Source organism: Heterodontus francisci, unplaced genomic scaffold (assembly GCF_036365525.1).
Source record: "Heterodontus francisci isolate sHetFra1 unplaced genomic scaffold, sHetFra1.hap1 HAP1_SCAFFOLD_853, whole genome shotgun sequence".
Taxonomy (NCBI): Eukaryota; Metazoa; Chordata; class Chondrichthyes; order Heterodontiformes; family Heterodontidae; genus Heterodontus; species Heterodontus francisci.
In genome coordinates, this window is record NW_027140327.1 from 136,973 (window position 1) to 156,869 (window position 19,897).

The following is a 19,897-nucleotide window of genomic DNA, read 5'->3' on the forward strand; positions in this document are numbered from 1 at the left end:
GTGTTTCCTGCAGTGAAACTGATCAGTTTCAGCTCAGTCATTCAGGGACCTGGAATTCCTGCAGTTTGAGCCCGCTGTAACCGCAGCCCACTACTGATTGGTCACCTTCTTCTCATAAAGTCAGTGACAGCACATGAGGAGGCCATTCGCCCCATTAAATCCATGTCGGGTTTCCAATCTGTTCAGTCCCCGACTCGATCCCCAAAGCCCTGCATAATCCCTTTGGGTCAAAATGACCGTGGTAAGACTCAAACCTGCAATCTTCTGATAACATCATAGAATATACCAAAGTCAGACGCCTTATCCATTCGGCCACACAGCCATTAGTTTGCATGAATGATTCAATTGGAGAACCTCGAAGCACAAAATACAAAAAATCATTGGCTGAACCTGTCAACCTGGCACAATATCTGAATTTGTGAAAGCCGCCAATTTCACTGTGGAAAAGAAGTGATCGACTGGAAAAGTACATAAAAATCTATTTTCCCGTAGCGGTTTAAATAAACTTTTAAAACACAATTTTGCTTTTACCGACTCAAATTGCTGGTGCTATTTTATGAACAGCTTTATTTTGCCAATTTTTGTCAACTTCTCATCCGTAACTGACAGTAAAAGACTCCGTTCAGCAATCTTTCACGTGACAAATAACTCAAACTCGGTGTGGAAGTAATAAATTACAGACTATTGGTAATTCCCCTTCACACAGGCTTCAGGGGGACAGTGAGAAGACACTGAAATAGTTGCTTCATCCTTTTAAAACGTTCCCATTCTGTCCTGTTACTGACATGTTGGAATCAGATTTGTATTTAACAAGATATTTCTGTGAAAACAAAATCCTCAACGGACCAGCTGGGAATCTGGGAATCACTGGAGTAAAATAAAAGGCTTTTGGTTGAGAAGACGGGGTCTTCTCACCAGCAGCCGGTTACATTCCCCTCACATTCTTACACAGTGAGCAGCTCTTTCCCTCGAGAAATAGACAGCAGCAGTTGGAAGTTCAGTAAAAGGATCGGTTCATTGAGACAAGTTTCTGAGTGACAGGTGGTGCTGAATATTAATACAAGAAGGTCCTGGAATGGGAAACACGTGTCCAGAGTGGGGTCTGAAATCAGGACAGGGAAATGGCCAGCACTGACACAGATCATTTCATTATTACATTGATATCTGACTGTCTATAAGGAGAAGCGAGTTAAACACATGATGGTGAAAGGAATGGAAGATGACGCTGGTTGTTCTAGATGAAGAGGGATAGACAGAGGTGTGGGTACAGCAGACTTCAGACAGTAATCAGCCCTTTCAGATACTGTGGGTGGATCTGAAAAGAGCCTTTGGGACAGGGAAAAAAGCTCTTTGTTTAAAAACCCTCAAATAGCTACCTTGTAATTGGTCAGGTTACTAATGTTTTAGTTAGTGTAATTTATGAATAATTACTAATTAGAAAGTGCTGTTTGGACAGAGTGTAAAGCTGTGAGTTGATGTGTGAGGGACTTCACTGACTCGGGGAAGGAGGTGCTCTTTGGTCTCTCTTTTCTTTTCTGCCTTTTCAGCCTCCGTGGTACAGGGGAAGAAGCTGATCGGTGAGTAACTGGTAAATTATTCAACTTATTACACTTATTACACGAGCAATAATGAGTTTGTAAAGCTAAGTAATGGCAGGGCAGCTCTAAAAGCAAAAGTTCGAAATTGGGGGAAGGCAAATTTTACAAAACAGAGAGGTGATTTGGTGGATGTGGACTGGATACAACTACTTGAAGGAAACCCAAAGATGGTTTATCAGTCCATTAAGAGCAAGAGGATAAATAAGGAAAGGGTATGGCCTATCAGAGATGTACAAGGGAACTTCTGTGTGGATCCAGAAGATGTGGGCGGGGTTCTTAATGAGTTTTTTGTCTCTGCCTTCACAAAGGAGAGGGATGATGCAGACATTGTAGTAAAAGAAGAGGAGTGTGAAATATTAGATACGATAAGCATAATGAGAGTGGAAGTACTAGAGAGTCTGACATCCTTGAAAATGAATAAATCACCAGGGCCAGATAGTTTGCATCTAAGGTTGTTAAAGGAAGCCAGGGAGGAAATAGTAGATGCGCTGAGGATCATCGTCAAATCCTCACTGGTTATGAGGGAGGTGCTGGAGGATTGGAGGTCTGTGAACGTTGTACTATTATTTTAAAAGGATGTGAGGGATAGGCCAAATAATTATAGATCGGTCAGTCTGACCTCGGTGGTGGGTAAATTATTCGAATCAATCCTGAGGGACAGGATAAACTACCACTTGGAAAGACATGGATTAATCAGGGATAGTCAGCATGGATTTGTTAAGGGAAGGTCATGTCTCACTAACTTGATTGAGTTTTTTGAGGAAGTAACAAGGAGCATTGATGAGGATAGTGCGGTGGATGTGGTTTACATGGATTTTAGTAAGGCACTTGATAAGGTCCCACATGGCAGTCTGGTCAATAAAATGAAAGCCCATGGGATACAGGGGAATGTGGCAGGTTGGATCCAAAATTGACTCAGTGGCAGGAAACAAAGGATAGTAGTCAACGGATATTTTTGCGAATGGAAAGCGGTTTTCAGTGGCGTTCCACAGGGCTCAGTGTTGGGTCTCTTGCTGTTTGTGGTGTATATTACCACACGGGCGGCACAGTGGCGCAGCGGTTAGCACCGCAGCCTCACAGCTCCAGCGACCCGGGTTCAATTCTGGGTACTGCCTGTGTGGAGTATGCAAGTTCTCCCTGTGTCTGCGTGTGTTTCCTCCGGGTGCTCCAGTTTCCTCCCACATGCCAAAGACTTGCTGGTTGATAGGTTAATTGGCCATTATAAATTGTCCCTAGTATAGGTAGGTGGTAGGGAAATATAGGGACAAGTGGGGATGTGGTAGGAATATGGAATTAGTGTAGGATTAGTATAACATGGATGCTTGATGGTCGGTACAGACTCGGTGGGCCGAAGGGCCTGTTTCAGTGCTGTATCTCTTAAAAATAAAATTAATTATTTGGAATTAAATGGGGAGCTATGATTGGGAAATTTGCTGATGACACAAAAATTGGCCGTGTAATTGATGGTGAGGAGGATAGCTGTCGACTTAAGAATGATATGAATGGATTAGTTGAGTGGGCGGAAAAGTGGCAAATGGAATTCAATCTGGAGAAGTGTGAGGTAATGCATTTGGGCAGGGCAAACAAAGCAAGGGAATACACAATAAACGGGAAGATATTGAGATGGGTCGAACATGTGAGGGACTTTGGAGTGCATGTCCACAGGTCCCTGAAAGTGACAGGATAGGTAGATAGAGTGGTGAAGAAGGCATATGGAATGCTTTCCTTTCTTGGTCGACAAAAGCAGGGATGTAATGCGAGAACTGTTTGAAACGGTGGTTTGGCCACAGCTGGAGTATTGCGTACAGTTCTGGTCATCACATTTCAGAAAGGACATAATTGCTGTGGAGAGAGCACAGAGGAGATTTACAAGAATGATACTGTGGGTGGCTCTGAAAAGAACCTTTGGGTATTTGATAAAATCCTGGCAGATTGCCTTGGTTTTGGTGCACGGAGTGCTGGTTTTCTTGGGCAGCAGCATGGCCTAGATATTAGGCAGCACCCAGCCCTGAGTGATGGTCATCCCTCCCAGCAGCTTGGTGAGCTCCTCGTCATTCTGGACAGCCAGCTGTAGGAGTCTGAGAATGTTGCGGGTCTTCTTGTTGTCCTGGGCTGCGTTACTGGCCAACTAGAGGATTTCAGCGGTCAGATACTCGGGCACAGCAGCCAGATAGACCGGGGCTCCGGCACCCACACGCTCAGCATAGTTGCCCTTTCTCAGGAGCCTGTGAACACGGCCCACCGGGAGCTGCAGTCCAGCCCGGGAGGAGCGAGACTTGGCCTTGGACCGAGCTTTCCCGCCGGACTTTCCTCTTCCAGACTTTTCTTTTCCCAAAATATACTTGAGGACATTCCGTGCAGACCACTGCCTGATGGATTGGTGGTTAAAGGTGTTTTTCCATACAAACAGTTCCACGAACGCACAGTCCAACTGGATGGAGTGTTCCGTGGCAATGTGACCAGATCCATCCTTCGCAACACCGGGGTCAGATAGAACCTCAGCACGTAGTGACACTTGGTGTTTGCATACTGGGGCTCTACGCACAGCTTGATGCAGCCACATACTAAGGTGGCCATCAGGTTGAGGGCGATGTTGAGTACATTTTTTCGCCTTTATCCAGAGGTTTGAACATCGTGTCCCTCCGGACACTGTCCATTTTGCGTCTTCAGATAAAGCGGGAAATGGCTTGGGTGATCGCCACAGCAGAGGAGTAGGGTATGGGCCAGACCTGCGCCACTTACAGCAACAACGTGAGCACCTTGCACCTGATGACCAGGTTCTTACCCATAATAGAGAGAGATCGCTGCTCCCACTTGCTCAGTTTATGTTGTACCCTGGCTACTCGCTCCTCCCAGGTTTTGGTGCACGTCCCGGCACTTACAAACCATAACCCCAGCATCTTCAGGTAGTCTGACCTGACGGTGAAGGGGACAAAGGATCGGTCAGCCCAGTTCCCAAGGAACATGGCCTCGCTCTTGCCATGGTTAACATTGGCTCCCGAATCCAGTTCGAACTGGTCGCAGATGCTCATCAGTCTGTGAATGGACAGCGGATCCGAGCAGAATACTGCAACATCATCCATGTACAGGGAGGCTTTGACCTGAGTGACTCCACTGCCTGGGATTGTCACCCCTTTAATGCCCGCATCCTTCCAAATAGACTCAGCAAAGGGTTCAATACAGCAAACACACAAGGCAGGGGAAAGAGGACAGCCCTGTCTGACTCCAGATTTGATTGGAAACTTTCTGATTCCCACCCAATTTTTTGGACTGTACTACTGATGTTTGTGTAGAGCAGTTTGATCCAATTGCAGATTCCCTCCCCAAACCCCATTTTAGAGAGCATATCCATCATCTATGTGTGCGATATCCTGTCAAAAGCCTTCTCCTGGTCCAGGCTGATGAGGCAGGTGTCCACACTCCTGACCCGTACATAGGCGATCGTATCCCTGAGTAGCGCGACACTATCAGAGATCTTCCTGCTGGGTACAGTACAGGTCTGGTCAGGGTGAATCACCAACGTCAGAGCAGACTTGACTCGATTGGCAATGACTTTGGACAGAATCATGTAGTCTACATTAAGCAGTGAGATGGGCCGCCAATTTCAGCTTTCTGCCCTCTCCCCCTTCTGCTTGTAGATGAGGGTGATGATACCTTTCCTCATGGATTCTGACATGCTGCCGGCCAGGAGCATACTCTTGTACACTTCCAGCAGGTCTGGGCTGACCCAGTACCACAGGGCCGAATACAACTCAACAGGTAAGCCGTCGCTTCCGGGAGTTTTCTTCGTCTCAAAAGACTTGATGGCCTTTGTCAGCTTGTGCAGAATTAGCGGTTTGTCCAGATTCTCCTGCATGCTGTCATCTAAGACCTCTGTGACAGATGACAGGAAGGACTGGGAGGACGTGCTGTCCATAGACTTCACGTCTTACAGCCCAGTCTTCAAGGATTTGCTAATCCTTAGTATGTCGGAGTGTGAAGTTGTGACCGAGCCATCCTCTTCCTTCAGGCTGCTGATCACAGAGCTCTCTCTGTGTACCTTTTGGAAGAAGAAACGCGAGCACGTCTCATCCTGCTCAATGGAGCGGACTCTGGACCGGAAGATGATCTTGGAGGCCTCCGTGGCAAAGAGCGACGCCTGCAGGCTCTTCACCTCTTGGCAATCCTCCTTGACCTCGACCCCCATCGACTGCAGCCGGAGCAGATTTTGCATTCTTTTCTGGAGTTGGGACATTTCCCTCTGTCTCTCTCACCCTCTGAACACCTTTGGAGATAAAGAACCTCTTGATATTCACCTCGATCGCTTCCCACCAGTGCACCGGATACTCAAAGAGGGTCTCACTGTTCTCCAACTTTTTCAATCTCTTTTGAGTTGCTCAATGTTCTCTGGGTTTAGCAGTGTAGCATTGAGCTTCCATGTCCCCCTGCTAACCCGCTGGTCATCCTGTAAGTGACAGTCAACCAGTAAGAGGCAGTGGTCGGAGAAGAACACCGGCTTGACGTCGGTGGATCGGACCGTGAAAGCAGGGGACACATACAGGAAGTCAATCGTGGAACGGGCAGACCCGTCCGATCTTGACCAGGTGTATCTATGCTGCTCTCTGTCTGCAGGTTTGCTGAAGACATTGTGCAGTTTGGCATTTTTTACTGTTTCATTTAAGAATCTGGGCATAGCGTCCAGTTTTCTGTCGTCACTGCCAGATTGTCCAGCAGCATCAATGATGCAGTTGAAGTCACCTCCAAGACTGACCGGCCTGGATGTCGCCAGCAGCAGTGGGAGCTGCTGGAGGATGGTCAGCCACTCGCTGCATTGGACCGGGGCATGTACGTTGCTTAACTGGAGCGGAGCATTGTTGTACATTACATCTGCTATGAGAAGGCGATCGTCCACCAGCATCTTAACTTCAGAGATGGTTAAATTGCCTCCCCGCAGCACAATCCCCAGGCCGGAGGAACAGGAATCATTTCCCCTGGACCAGATCGATGTCCCATGGGATCACCATCGTGACCATTGCCTGTAAGTGCTGCGGTGCAGGATTCCACACTCCTGACAAAACAGTACGCCAGCTTTGACCTTTGCGAAGTCATCCAAGGTTGAAACACATCACGTGGTGGATTTAACACAATGCATGTTAATCAAAGCATTCTTTATATCCACTATAAAGTTGGGTGTTGCTTCCCACACCAGGTGTCCTAGCTAGTCCCAGTCCTTAAGTATGTTCCTGCATACCCATAGTGTACGCAAGCTGTTTCACATTCGTTGAGCCCAGAAACCCGTCATGGTTATTCATGAGGGTTTTGTTCCACTGGGGTGACATCGGCGGGTGGGGGGCGGGTCTTGTAGGCAGCAAGGCTTGGGTTGTCCTCTGCTGTTGGTGTCTTTCCCCTCGGTCCCTCCTCGAAGACATCACTGTTCCTGATTTCCGGAGCTGGAGCTGGAATGCGCAGGACACTTCGCTGCTCTCGGTCCCCCGGAGCTGGGGTGTACTGAGCATCTCCTTGGGTTCCATGCTTTTGGTTTGGGGTGCGCTGGGCGTGTCACAGCTTCCAGTGCCCCGGAGCTGGTGGGCTTTATCTTCCAGCTCCTTTGAGTTCTGCTGCTTCTTTTGGAGGTGCCATTGTTCCGGCCCTTCCTCGTCCAGTGAGGAGGAGCTGCTGTAGTCTGTCTCAGACGGTAGCCTCCTCTTGCCATTGGTTTGGATGGTGACCTGTTCTTTTTTTGGAGCTTTTTTCTTTGCGTTCTTCCTTTGTACCACCTGCCACTGACATGTTTGTCCATCTGCTCCCTCCCCCTCCATTAATTCTGTCTGTGGAGGAGGAGTTTCCAGGCACGGAGTAGGTGTTGGGTCACTGGTTGCAGCTGCCTCCCCTTTCTTCTCTTTCTCAGATAGACTTTCATCGCTGTGGGGAGGATTGCTTGTTTCCCTCCCAGCACCAGACATGTTCACCGTTCCTTAACCAGGTCTTTCCTTGGTCCTTGCTGCCTGAGGATAACTGAGGCAGCGTTTGGGCAGGTTTTGTAGAGGTGGCCTGCCCCACCTCACAGGTTGCAGCACTTACTCTGTTTACAGTCCTTGGTCTGATGGCCTTCCTTCTTGCAGTTCTTGCAGACGACTGTGCTGCAGTTAGCTGCCACATGACCAGATTTGCCGCAGGTACGACAAACTCTGGGCTGCTCCGCATTGACCATGAAGCCTCGACTTCCCCCGAAAGCGAAGCTGGAGGGAGGATGGATGATGGCTCCGTTGGCATCGACCTTCAAGGTCACCTTGACCTGCTGCTAGCTGGTCCAAATCCAAATGGGTCCTTGACATCAGTGCTGCCACCGGCCGCCTCAACATACCTGGTGAGGAAGGTGAGTTCATCCACGACAGGAACATGGGGGTTGTAGAGGTGGCTTCTCACCACCCGGTCACGTTGCGAACGCAGTGTGAAGAGCGGCTCCACTGTGAGGATTGACAGCGGCGCCTGGTTTGCCTTCTCCTTGAACACCTTCAGGAACTTGATGCATCCGCCACGTTCTTGGACGTCACGTCACAATATTCACAGCTGGGTAAGTCCTGCAGGCAGAAGATGTTCGCATCTTGGAATCCACAGCAATCAATAAGGATTTTCTTAATGAAGAAGGTACGATCAACCGGTGCATCTCCTTCCTTATTCTTCACTACCACCCGAACGGGCCCGAAGTTACAGAATTGGTTACAGCCATTTTACTCAAAAACTTACCTGAGACAGGATCATGGTCTCTCCCCTGCCCCTCTTCCAGACATTTCCACAATCTCACAAATACTTTCACAAAGAGCGAGGAATTCCTCCTGCACTTCCCTGCTTCAGCTTCTAGAGGAATACAGTCCGGCTACTTCTGATTGGTTACTGTCTGCTGAATCTCATTGGCTGGTTCCTGTCACCAATCAGGTAGCTGCTATTTCACCGATCATCAAAGAGCAATGAGAAAATGGGGTGGAGATTGACAGCGGCAAATTGTCAGAGCTGAAACCCATTCACAAATTTGAAAAGCCCACCAAAATATTTGTGAAACAAGAAACAGCTGAAATATAATAAATAATATCGTCTAAAGAGTAAAATGTATTTCACTCTCTCCTTATATTGTGTTTCTCCTCATTGTCCGTCACAGATACCAGACTTACTTTCCTTCCAGGAGTGGAGCAGAGAGGAGTGGACCTGTGGGGAGAACGCCAAGAGCAGAACCAATACATTGAGCACAAGGATCGCGGCCCAGTCACTCACCTTCCGGGAGAGGACTGAACCTGAGGGGAGAACACCGAGAGCGGAGCCGATAAATTGAGCCCGAGGATGGTGGCCCAGTCACTCACCTTCCGGGAGAGGAGCAGACCTGTGGGGAGAACACCGAGAGTGGAGCCGATAGATTGAGCCTGAGGATCGCGGCCAAGTCACTCACCTTCCGGGAGAGGAGCGGACCTGTGGGGAGAACACCAGGAGTGGAGCCGATAAATTGAGCCTGAGGATCGCGGCCAAGTCACTCACCTTCCGGGAGAGGAACGGAGAGCAGTCCAGGGACCGCCGGAGTTTGAAAACAAAGTGAGCAGTGATGTCATAGGAAGGCTGCAAGGTGATTGGTTGGTGAGTATCTGCTGTTAGGGAGCTACTCTAAATAGCTGGGTCCTTAACTAAAAGTAAAGGGAAAGGTCTACAGTTTTTTCAATAAAGGAGGTCGCGTTTTTTGGGGGAGAATCAATGTCCCCAGTGTAAATAATTTAATTTTTGGGTAATTTAAGGGGATAAATTAATGGTAGGTCATGGCAGGGCAGCTCAGCAATGTGGAGTGATCCTCCTGTACAATGTGGGAATTCAGGGACACTTCCAGTGTCCAGGGCGAACACGTGTGCAGGAAGTGTCTCCAGCTGCAGCTACTCGAAATCCACGTTTCGGATCTGGAGCGGCGGCTGGAGATACTGTGGAGCATCCGCGAGCCTGAGATCATCGTGGATAGCACGTATAGGGAGGTGGTCACACCGCAGGTAAAGACTGCTCAGGTAGAAAGGGAATGGGTGACCACCAGGCAGAGTAGAAGAACTAGGCAGGTAGTGAAGGAGTCCACTGGATCCATCTCCCTTTCTAACAGATTTTCTACTTTGAATACAGTTGGGGGATACGGCTTCTCAGGGGAATGCAGCAAGAACCAAGTATGTGGCACCACAGGTGGATCAGCTGCACGGGAGGGGAGGAAAAGGAGTAGAAGAGCTATAGTGATAGGGGATTCTATCGTAAGAGGTACAGATAGGCATTTCTGTGGCTGCAAACGTGACTCCAGGATGGTGTGTTGCCTCCCTGGTGCTGGGGTCAAGGATGTCACAGAGTGGCTGCAGGACAAGGGGGAGGGTGAACAGTCAGAGGTCATGGTACACATTGGCACCAATGACATAGGTAGAAAGAGGGATGAGGTCCTGCAACCAGAATTTAGGGAGCGAGATAGCAGATTAAAAAGCAGGACCTCAAAGGTTGTAATCTCTGGATTACTCCCAATGCCACATCCTAGCGGCACAGTGGCGCAGTGGTTAGCACCGCCGCCTCACAGCTCCAGCGACGCGGGTTCAATTCTGGGCACTGCCTGTGTGGAGTTTGCAAGTTTTCCCTGTGTCTGCGTGGATTTCTTCCGGGCGCTCCGGTTTCCTCCCACAAGCCAAATGACTTGCAGGTTGGTAGGTAAATTGGCCGTTATAAATTGCCCCTCGTATAGGTAGGTGGTAGGGAAATATAGGGACAGGTGGGGATGTGGTAGTAATATGGGATTAGTGTAGGATTAATATAAATGGGTGGTTGATGGTCGGCACAGACTCGGTGGGCCGAAGGGCCTGTTTCAGTGCAGTATCTCGAAACTAAACTAAACTAATAACTATAGGAATAAGAGGGTAGAGCAGATGAATGCATGGCTGAGGATATTGTGCAGGAGGGAGGGCCTTAGTTTCCTCGACCACTGGGTCTGTTTCTGGCAAAGGTGGGACCTACCTGTACAAGTTGGACGGGTTGCACCTGAACTGGAACGGGACCAACATACTTGCTGAGAGGTTTGCTAGTGCTGTTTTGGGGGGTAGTGGGGGTTTAAACTAATTTGGCAGGGGGGTCGGATACAGAGTGGAGGTACAGTAGGGGGTTAAACACAGTCAAATTTAAAAGAGCAACTGAGTCAGTCTGGAAGGCAGAGCAAATATAGACCTGTTACGGCACAAGTGAAAAATGCAAGGATGGATTGCATCTATTTTAATGCAAGGAGTCTTACTAATAAGGCAGATGAATTGAGGGCGATGATTCGCACATGGGATTATGATCTTATTCCTATCACAGAGACATGGTTGAGGGAGGGGATGGACTGGCAGCTCAGTATTCCAGGGTACAGAATCTGCAGGCAAGACAGGTGAGGGGGTAAAAGAGGAGGTGGCATTGCACTGTTGATCAAGGAGTCAATTACTGCAGTAAGGAAGGATAATATCTTAGAAATTCCTCAAATGTGGCTATATGGGTAGAACTTAAAAACAAAAAGGGGACAATCACTTGGCTGGGAGTGTACTACAGGCCTCTAAACAGACAGGAAGAGATAGAGGAGAAAATATGCAGGCAAATCTCAGAGAGGTGTAAGAATCTTCTTCTTCTTTGGCCTCCTTGTCTCGAGAGGCAATGGGTAAGCACCTGGAGGTGGTCAGTGGTTTGTGAAGCAGCGCCTGGAGTGGCTATAAAGGCCAATTCTAGAGTGATAGACTCTTCCACAGGTGCTGCAGATAAAATTGGTTGTCAGGGCTGTTACACAGTTGACTCTCCCCTTGCGCTTCTGTCTTTTTTCCTGCCAACTGCGAAGTCTCTTCGACTCGCCACACTTTAGCCCCACCTTTATGGCTACCCGCCAGCTCTGGCGATCACTGGCAACTGACTCCCACGACTTGTGATCAATGTCACAGGACTTCATATCGCGTTTGCAGACGTCTTTTAAGCGGAGACATGGACGGCCGGTGGGTCTGATACAAGTGATGAACTCGTTGTACAATGTGTCCTTGGGAATCCTGCCATCTTCCATGTGGCTCACATGGCCAAGCCATCTCAAGTGCCACTGGCTCAGTAGGGTGTCTATGCTGGGGATGTGTTGGAGATACGGTCCTGCCACCTGATGCCAAGGATTCTCTGGAGGCTGCGAAGATGGAATGAATTGAGACGTCGCTCTTGGCTGACATACGTTGTCCAGGCCTCGCTGCCATAGAGCAAGGTACTGAGGACACAGGCTTGATACATTCGGACTATTGTGTTCCGTGTCAGTACGCCATTTTCCCACACTCTCTTGGCCAGTCTGGACATAGCAGTGGAAGCCTTTCCCATGCACTTGTTGATTTCTGCATCGAGAGACAGGTTACTGGCGATAGTTGAGCCGAGTTAGGTGAACTCTTGAACCACTTCCAGAGCGTGGTCGCCGATATTGATGGATGGAGCATTTCTGACGTCCTGTCCCATGATGTTCTTTTTCTTGAGGCTTATGGTTAGGCCATATTCGTTGCAGGCAGCCGCAAACCTGTCGATCAGTCTCTGCAGCCACTCTTCAGTGTGAGATGTTAAAGCAGCATCGTCAGCAAAGAGGAGTTCCCTGATGAGGACTTTCCGTACTTTGGTCTTCGCTCTTCGACGGGCAAGGTTGAACAACCTGCCACCTGATCTTGTGTGGAGAAAAATTCCTTCTTCTGAAGGGTTGAATGTATGTGAGAGCAGCAGGAAGAAGAAGATCCCAAACAGTGTAGGTGCGAGAACACAGCCCTGTTTCATGCCACTCAGGATAGGAAAGGGCTCTGATGAGGTGCTGTTATGCTAAATTGTGCCTTTCATATTGTCATGGAATGAGGTGATGATACTTAGTAGCTTTGGTGGGCATCCAATCTTTTCTAGTAGTCTGAAGAGACCATGTCTGCTGACGAGGTCAAAGGCTTTGGTGAGATCTATGAAAGCAACGTTGAGGGGCATCTGTTGTTCACGGCATTTCTCCTGTAGCTGGTAAAGGCAGAGCAGCATGTCAATGTTGGATCTCTCTGCTCGAAAGCTACACTGTGCCTCAGGGTAGACACGCTCAGCCAGCTTTTGGAGCCTGTTTAAAGCGAGTCGAGTGAAGACTTTCCCCACTATCCTGAACAGGGAGATTCCACGGTAATTGTTGCAGTCACCGCGGTCACCCTTGATCTTATAGAGGGTGATGATATTGCCATCGTGCATGTCCTGTGGTACTGCTCCCTCGTCCCAGCACAGGCAAAGCAGTTCGTAGAGTGCTGGAAGTATATCAGGCTTGGTACTCTTGATTATTTTAGGGTAATGCTGTGCTTCCCAGGTGCTTTTCTGCTGGCGAGAGAATGAATGGCATCACTGAGTTCCAATTTTGTTGGCTGTCCGTCCAGCTCATCCATGACTGGCAGAGACTGGGCTGCATTGAGGGCGGTCTCAGTGACAACATTTTCCCTGGAGTACAGTTCTAGGTAGTGCTCCACCCAGCAGTCCATTTACTTCCGTTGGTCAGTGATTGTGTCCCCTGATTTAGATTTGAGGGGCGCGATGTTCTTGATGGTTGGCCCAAAAGCTCTCTTCATGCCATCATACATTCCTCTGATGTTTCCGGTGTCAGAGGCCAGCTGAATATGACTGCATAGGTGTTGCCAGTAGTCATTTGCACAGTGCCTGGCTGTTCTTTGTGCAGCGCTTCTGGCTGCTTTAAGAGCGACGGATGTTAACTCGCTGGGGGCTTTCTTGTAGTTCAACAGTGCAATGCGCTTAGCGGCTATGACAGGTTCCAGCTCTTCAAAGTGTGATTGAAACCAGTCTGCATTCTGCTTCACACGTTTGCCATAGGTGATCATAGCTGAGTCACAGATGGCATCTCTGATGTGGGCCCACTTGGTCTCTGCATCCCCTGCAGGAGTGCTTTGAAGGACTTTATCAAGTGAATTTAGAAACTTACGTTACAGCTGTGGATAAGAAATTCTGCTGGTGTTGCTGTGCAGGCGGCCCTTCCGCTTGGAAAGATGCAGCTTCTTCGGTTTGAGTCTAAGCTTGCTGCATACCACACACTGCACACCACACACATCCTTGTCCACTCAACACAGTATTAGACTGGCAGTAAAGTAAGCTTGTCTGCAGCTTGCTGTGAAATGGCATGAGACTGACATATCTTGGTGCGAAATAGAACTGCAAGAGGGAAATTGATTGTTAATAAAAAGCTCGGTGGGAATGTAAGCTGTGAGGGGGATACAAAGGGCCGGATTTTGTTTGGTTCACTCCCCCCGAGATTCTGGCCCTGCTCCAATTCTGGTCTTTTGAGCATCGTTGATTTTTATCGCTCCACCGCTGGCAGCTGTGACATCAGCTGTCCAGGCCCGAAGCCTGAGATTTCCCTCCCAGAACTGTGAGCGGGGCGGGGGGGGGGGCGGGGGGGGGGTGGGGGGTGTGGCATTGTTAATCAAGGAGACTATTACAGCGACAGAAAGGACGTTTGAGGACTCGTCTACTGAGGTAGTATGGGCCGAGGTTAGAAACGGGAGAGGTGAGGTTACCCTGTTGGGAGTCTTTTATAGACCTCCGAATAGTTCCAGCGATGTAGAGGAAAGGATAGCGAAGATGATTCTCGACAGGGGCGAGAGCAACAGGGTAGTTGTTATGGAGGACTTTAACTTTCCAAATATCGACTGGAAATACTATAGTTCGAGTACTTTAGATGAGTCAGTTTTTGTCCAGTGTGTGCAGGAAGGTATTCTGACACAGTATGTAGACAGGCCAACCAGGGGCGATGCCATATTGGATTGGGTACTGGGAAATGAACCCGGCCAGGTGTTAGATTTAGATGCAGGTGAGCACTTTGGTGATAGTGATCACAATTCGGTTAGGTTTACCTTAGCGATGGGCAGGGACAGGTATATACCGCAGGGCAAGAATTATAGCTGGGGGAAAGGAAATTATGATGCGATTAGGCAAGATTTAGATGCGTAGGATGGGGAAGGAAACTGCAGGGGATGGGAACAATCGAAATGTGGAGCTTATTCAAGGAGCAGCTACTGTGTGTCCTTGATAAGTATGTACCTGTGAGGCAGGGAGGAAGTTGTCGAGCGAGGGAGCCATGGTTTACCAAAGAAGTTGAAGCGATTGTCAAGAGGAAGAAGAAGGCTTATGTGAGAATGAGACGTGAAGGCTCAGTTAGGGCGCTTGAGAGCTACAAGCTAGCCAGGAAGGATCTAAAGGGCGAGATAAGAAGAGCAAGGAGAGGACACGAGAAGTCATTGGCGGATAGCATCAGAGAAAACCCTAAGGCTTTCTATCGGTATATCAGGAATAAAAGAATGACTGGAGTTAGATTAGGGCCAATCAAGGATTGTAGTGGGAAGTTGTGTATGGAATCAGAGGAGATAGGGAAGTGTTAAATGAATATTTTGCGTCAGTATTTACAGTAGAGAAAGAAAATGTTGTTGAGGAGAATACTGAGATTCAGGCTACTAGACTAGATGGGATTGAGGTTCACAAGGAGGAGGTGTTATCAATTTTGGAAAGTGTGAAAATAGATAAGTCCCCTGGGCCAGATGGGATTTATCCTAGGATTCTCTGGGAAGCTAGGGAGGAGATTGCAGAGCCTTTGTCCTTGATCTTTATGTCGTCATTGTCGACAGGAATAGTGCCGGAAGACTGGAGGATCGCAAATGTTGTCCCCTTTTTCAAGAAGGGGAGTAGAGACAGCCCTGGTAATTATAGACCTGTGAGCCTTACTTCGGTTGTGGGTAAAATGTTGGAAAAGGTTATAAGAGACAGGATTGATTATCATCTTGAAAAGAATAAGTTCATTAGAGATAGTCAGCACGGTTTTGTGACGGGTAGGTCGTGCCTCACAAACCTTATTGAGTTTTTCGAGAAGGTGACCAAACAGGTGGATGAGGGTAAAGCAGTGGATGTGGTGTATATGGATTTCAGTAAGGCGTTTGATAAGGTTCCCCACGGTAGGCTATTGCAGAAAATACGGAAGTATGGGGTTGAAGGTGATTTAGAGCTTTGGATCAGAAATTGGCTAGCTGAAAGAAGACAGAGGGTGGTGGCTGATGGCAAATGTTCATCCTGGAGTTTAGTTACTAGTGGTGTACCGCAAGGATCTGTTTTGGGGCCATTGCTGTTTGTTATTTTTATAAATGACCTGGAAGAGGGTGTAGAAGGGTGGGTTAGTAATTTTGCAGATGACACTAAGGTCGGTGGAGTTGTGGATAGTGCCGAAGGATATTGTAGGGTACATAGGGACGTAGATAGGCTGCAGAGCTGGGCTGAGAGATGGCAAATGGAGTTTAATGCGGAAAAGTATGAGGTAATTCACTTTGGAAGGAGTAGCAGGAATGCAGAGTACTGGGCTAATGGGAAGATTCTTGGTAGTGTAGATGAACAGAGAGATCTTGGTGTCCAGGTACATAAATCCCTGAAAGTTGCTACCCAGATTAATAGGGCTGTTAAGAAGGCATATTGTATGTTAGCTTTTATTAATAGGGGGATCGAGTTTCGGAGCCACGAGGTCATGCTGCAGCTGTACAAAACTCTGGTGAGACCGCACCTGGAGTATTGCGTGCAGTTCTGGTCACCGCATTATAGGAAGGATGTGGAAGCTATGGAAAGGGTGCAGAGGAGATTTACTAAGATGTTGCCTGGTATGGAGGGAAGGTCTTACGAGGAAAGGCTGAGGGACTTGAGGTTGTTTTCGTTGGAGAGAAGGAGGAGGAGAGGTGAGTTAATAGAGACATATAAGATAATCAGAGGGTTAGATAGGGTGGATAGTGAGCTTCTTTTTCCTCGGATGGTGATGGCAAACATGAGGGGACAAACCTTCAAGTTGAGGGGTGATAGATATAGGACAGATGTGAGAGGTAGTTTCTTTACTCAGAGAGTAGTAAGGGCGTGGAACGCCCTGCCTGCAGCAGTAGTAGATTCGCCAACTTTAAGGGCATTTAAGTGGTCATTGGATAGACATATGGATGAAAATGGAATAGTGTAGGTCAGATGGTTTCACAGGTCGGCGCAACATCGAGGGCCGAAGGGCCTGTACTGCGCTGTAATGTTCTAATTCTAATTCTAATTCTCCGCCTCTCGACCTCTCTTCCCTCCTTTAATACACTCATGGAGGCCTACTTCTGTGACCAAGCTTTTGGCCATCTGCTCTAATACGGTCTTGTGCGGCTTAGGGTCCAATTTTGCTTTCCGACACTCCTGTGAAGTGCCATGGGACGCTGTATTACGTTAAAGGTGCTCTATAAATTTACACACAAGTTGTTGTTGTTTTTGGTCTGGAATGTATTCCCTGAGAGAATGGTGGAAGGAGACTCAATCGTAAGGTTGAAAAGGGAATTTCGATAAATAGTTGAAAGGAAATGAAAGAGCTGCCACAGGCATGATGGGCCGCCCTGGTTGTAGATGTCGTCGACGTCATCCTTCCTTCTACGTGAGATGATGGACGTGCAGCAAATCCATTGGTGATGGGATAGTTTCCCATGGTGCACTTTGTCCGATAGCTGAAGAGGTCAATCTGTGAGAGGCAGGTTCTTCCACAAGTGACACATATGAGGTGGGATTATCAGGTGTCGCTGTTTTCCATGTTGGCACCTGCTGTCAAACTGTTGTAGTCACTGATCGTCATGGTGACGCACACACCAGTCCAGGGGTAATATCACCATTTCCCTCTGTTGCTGGCCAGTGTCTCCCATGTGTGAAAATCGATGTTTCGGGCCTTCATGTCCTGCTTGCAGGCATCCCTGAAGTGGGGCTTTGGGCATCCAACTGGTCTTCTGTCTCCGCTGACCTCCCCATCCAGAATACCCTTGGGAATGTGTCATCTTCCATCCTGCGCACGTGCCTGAGCCAGCAAAGTCACCTCTGCTTGACGAGTGTGAGCTTACTCGGGAGATTTGCTTTTGAAAGCATTGTTACATTTGTGATTGTGTCCAATGTTTATTTGCGCAGTGTCTCACTGTCTTTTGCACAACTGCCTTGGCTAATTTCAAGTCATATAATGTTCTGGCTGCTGGTTTCATGTTGTGCATCAGGTCGGTTCTGCTTTTTGCTTCAATAACAGATGTCATCTCTGCTGAGTAGGTGGGGAAGAGACAGTTTCCCACCTCCTTCTGGAATGTGCCTTTGCAAAGCAGGTGTGGAAAGAGATGCAGTGGTTTTTGTCGAGGTTCATCCCAATCAGCTCTGTAATTCAGGAGTCTGTGCTCTCCGGGCTGTTCCCGGGGACGCACACCGAGACAAACATCAACTGCTGCTGGAGGACCATCAATTCGGTGAAAGACACTCTTTGGTCTGCCCTAAACTTGCTGGTCTTGCAGCGCAAAAGATTGTCCACGACAGAGTGTTGCAGACTGGCACATTCCAAGGTCCAGGACTACGTGCTGAGGGATGCACTGAAGCTTGGGGTAGCTGCTGCAAAGGCTTAATGGGGAAAGACCACTGTGTAAGGTCCTCCCGCCACAGTGAACTAAGGAACTGGACCCATGGGAAACCCATCGGGCTGTATACACCAAATATGGTTTTGCTGTAAAATGTACATGGCAGGTAAAATGGAATGGAAGGGTTGTGAGGCAACTCACTCCTCTATTAATGAAAACTGATTTTCGTTCACACTTTTTGGAATGTCATAGAGTCATGGAGAGCTACAGAACTGAAACAGGCCGTTTGGCCCACCGAGTCTGTGCTGACCACCAACCACCCATTTACACTAATCCTACATTCATCCCATATTCCCTACCACATCCCCACCTTCCCTCAATTCTCCTACCACCTACCTACACTCGGGGCAATTTACAATAGCCAATTTACCTATCAACCGGCAAGTCTTTGGCTGTGGGAGGAAACCAGAGCACCCGGCGGAAACCCACGTGGTCACAGGGAGAACTTGCAAACTCCACACAGGCAGTACCCAGAACCGAACCCGGGTCGCTGGAGCTGTGAGGCTGCAGTGGTTTTTTCCAGATTTTTATGAATAAAGTATATTTTGGAAAAACAAAATTCTTAATGAAGGAGGCGCAGTCGATGGGTGCACCTCCTTCGCTATCTTTCACCTCCACCCGAACGGTGTTATGCACCCCCTGGCCTGGAGCTCTGGTGTTGGTTGCAGCCATTTTTACTTGACGTTTTCCTGGGACAAGTACTAAATCCTCAACTGACAGGGAAACCACCACCATGGTAGATCTCCAATCCCAAAGGGCGGAATGCCCTAAATACGGTGCTGAAACCACCTCCCACCCCCCCCAAAAAAACACAAAAACAGCACCTGCATTATCAAACGCCACTGATCACGGTCTCTCCCCTGCCAGCTCAGTACACGTATTGAGGTGGAGAAGTGCGTACTTGGAGCTGCGAAGAAACGAGCACGAGTGTTGATAGCAAAAAATATTTGGGAGCAGAAACACTGTCCAGCAACAGCTAGTAAATTCTATTTTTGATTCATATAATCAGGGGTGAGCGCAAAAGCAGACCCCCAACTATCACAAATTCTGCAGTTGAGTATCCCACATTTGAAGACATCGCAGGCATCAGCAAACCCACAGTACAATAGGTTTGCCTCATCCTGGGAGAACTTTTTTCTTCATTTCCAAAATATACTTTATTCATAAAAATCTGTAAAAATTACATTCCCAAACAGTTTAAAACAGCATCAAGTCAAAAAATACAAACAGTGCAAAGGTGATCAGTTTCCTTCTATACAATCATGAGTTGCCTCACAACTCTTCCATTTCATTGTCATGCCATATACATTTTTACATTTACAGCACACAGAATTTTCCCGATACATTTCGAGGGGTTTCCCATGGATCCAGCCCCCCAGTTCAGCTTGGTGGGGGAACCTTACACTGTGGTCTTTCCCCATTGAGCCTTTGCTGCAGCTTCCCCAAGCTTAAGTGCGCCCCTCAGCACGTAGTCCTGGACCTTGAGACAGTCTGCAACATTCTGTAACAAAAACAAGAAATGCTGGAATCACTCAGCACGTCTGGCAGCATCTGTGGAAAGAGAAGCATAGTTAACGTTTCGGGTCAGTGACCCTTCTTCGCAACATTCTGTCACAGACAACTCTTTGCACTGGAAGACCAGCAAGTTTCCAGCAGACCAAAGAACATCTTTTGCTGAATTAATAGTTTTCTGGAAGCAGTTGATGTTTGTATCAGTGTGCATCCCTGGGAACAGTCCATAGAGCACAAACTCCTGTGTTACTGAGCTGTTTGGAATGAACCAAAACAAAAACCACTACATTACTTCAAACTTGTTTTTTCTTAATCACAATTTTT

General features: G+C 48.1%; 1 pseudogene; it reads right to left on the bottom strand.

Moving 5' to 3' along the window:
• Positions 1–19,067: 19,067 nt before the first annotated feature.
• Positions 19,068–19,215, bottom strand: LOC137359262 (U1 spliceosomal RNA; annotated as a pseudogene).
• Between the last annotated feature and the right edge of the window lie 682 nt (positions 19,216–19,897).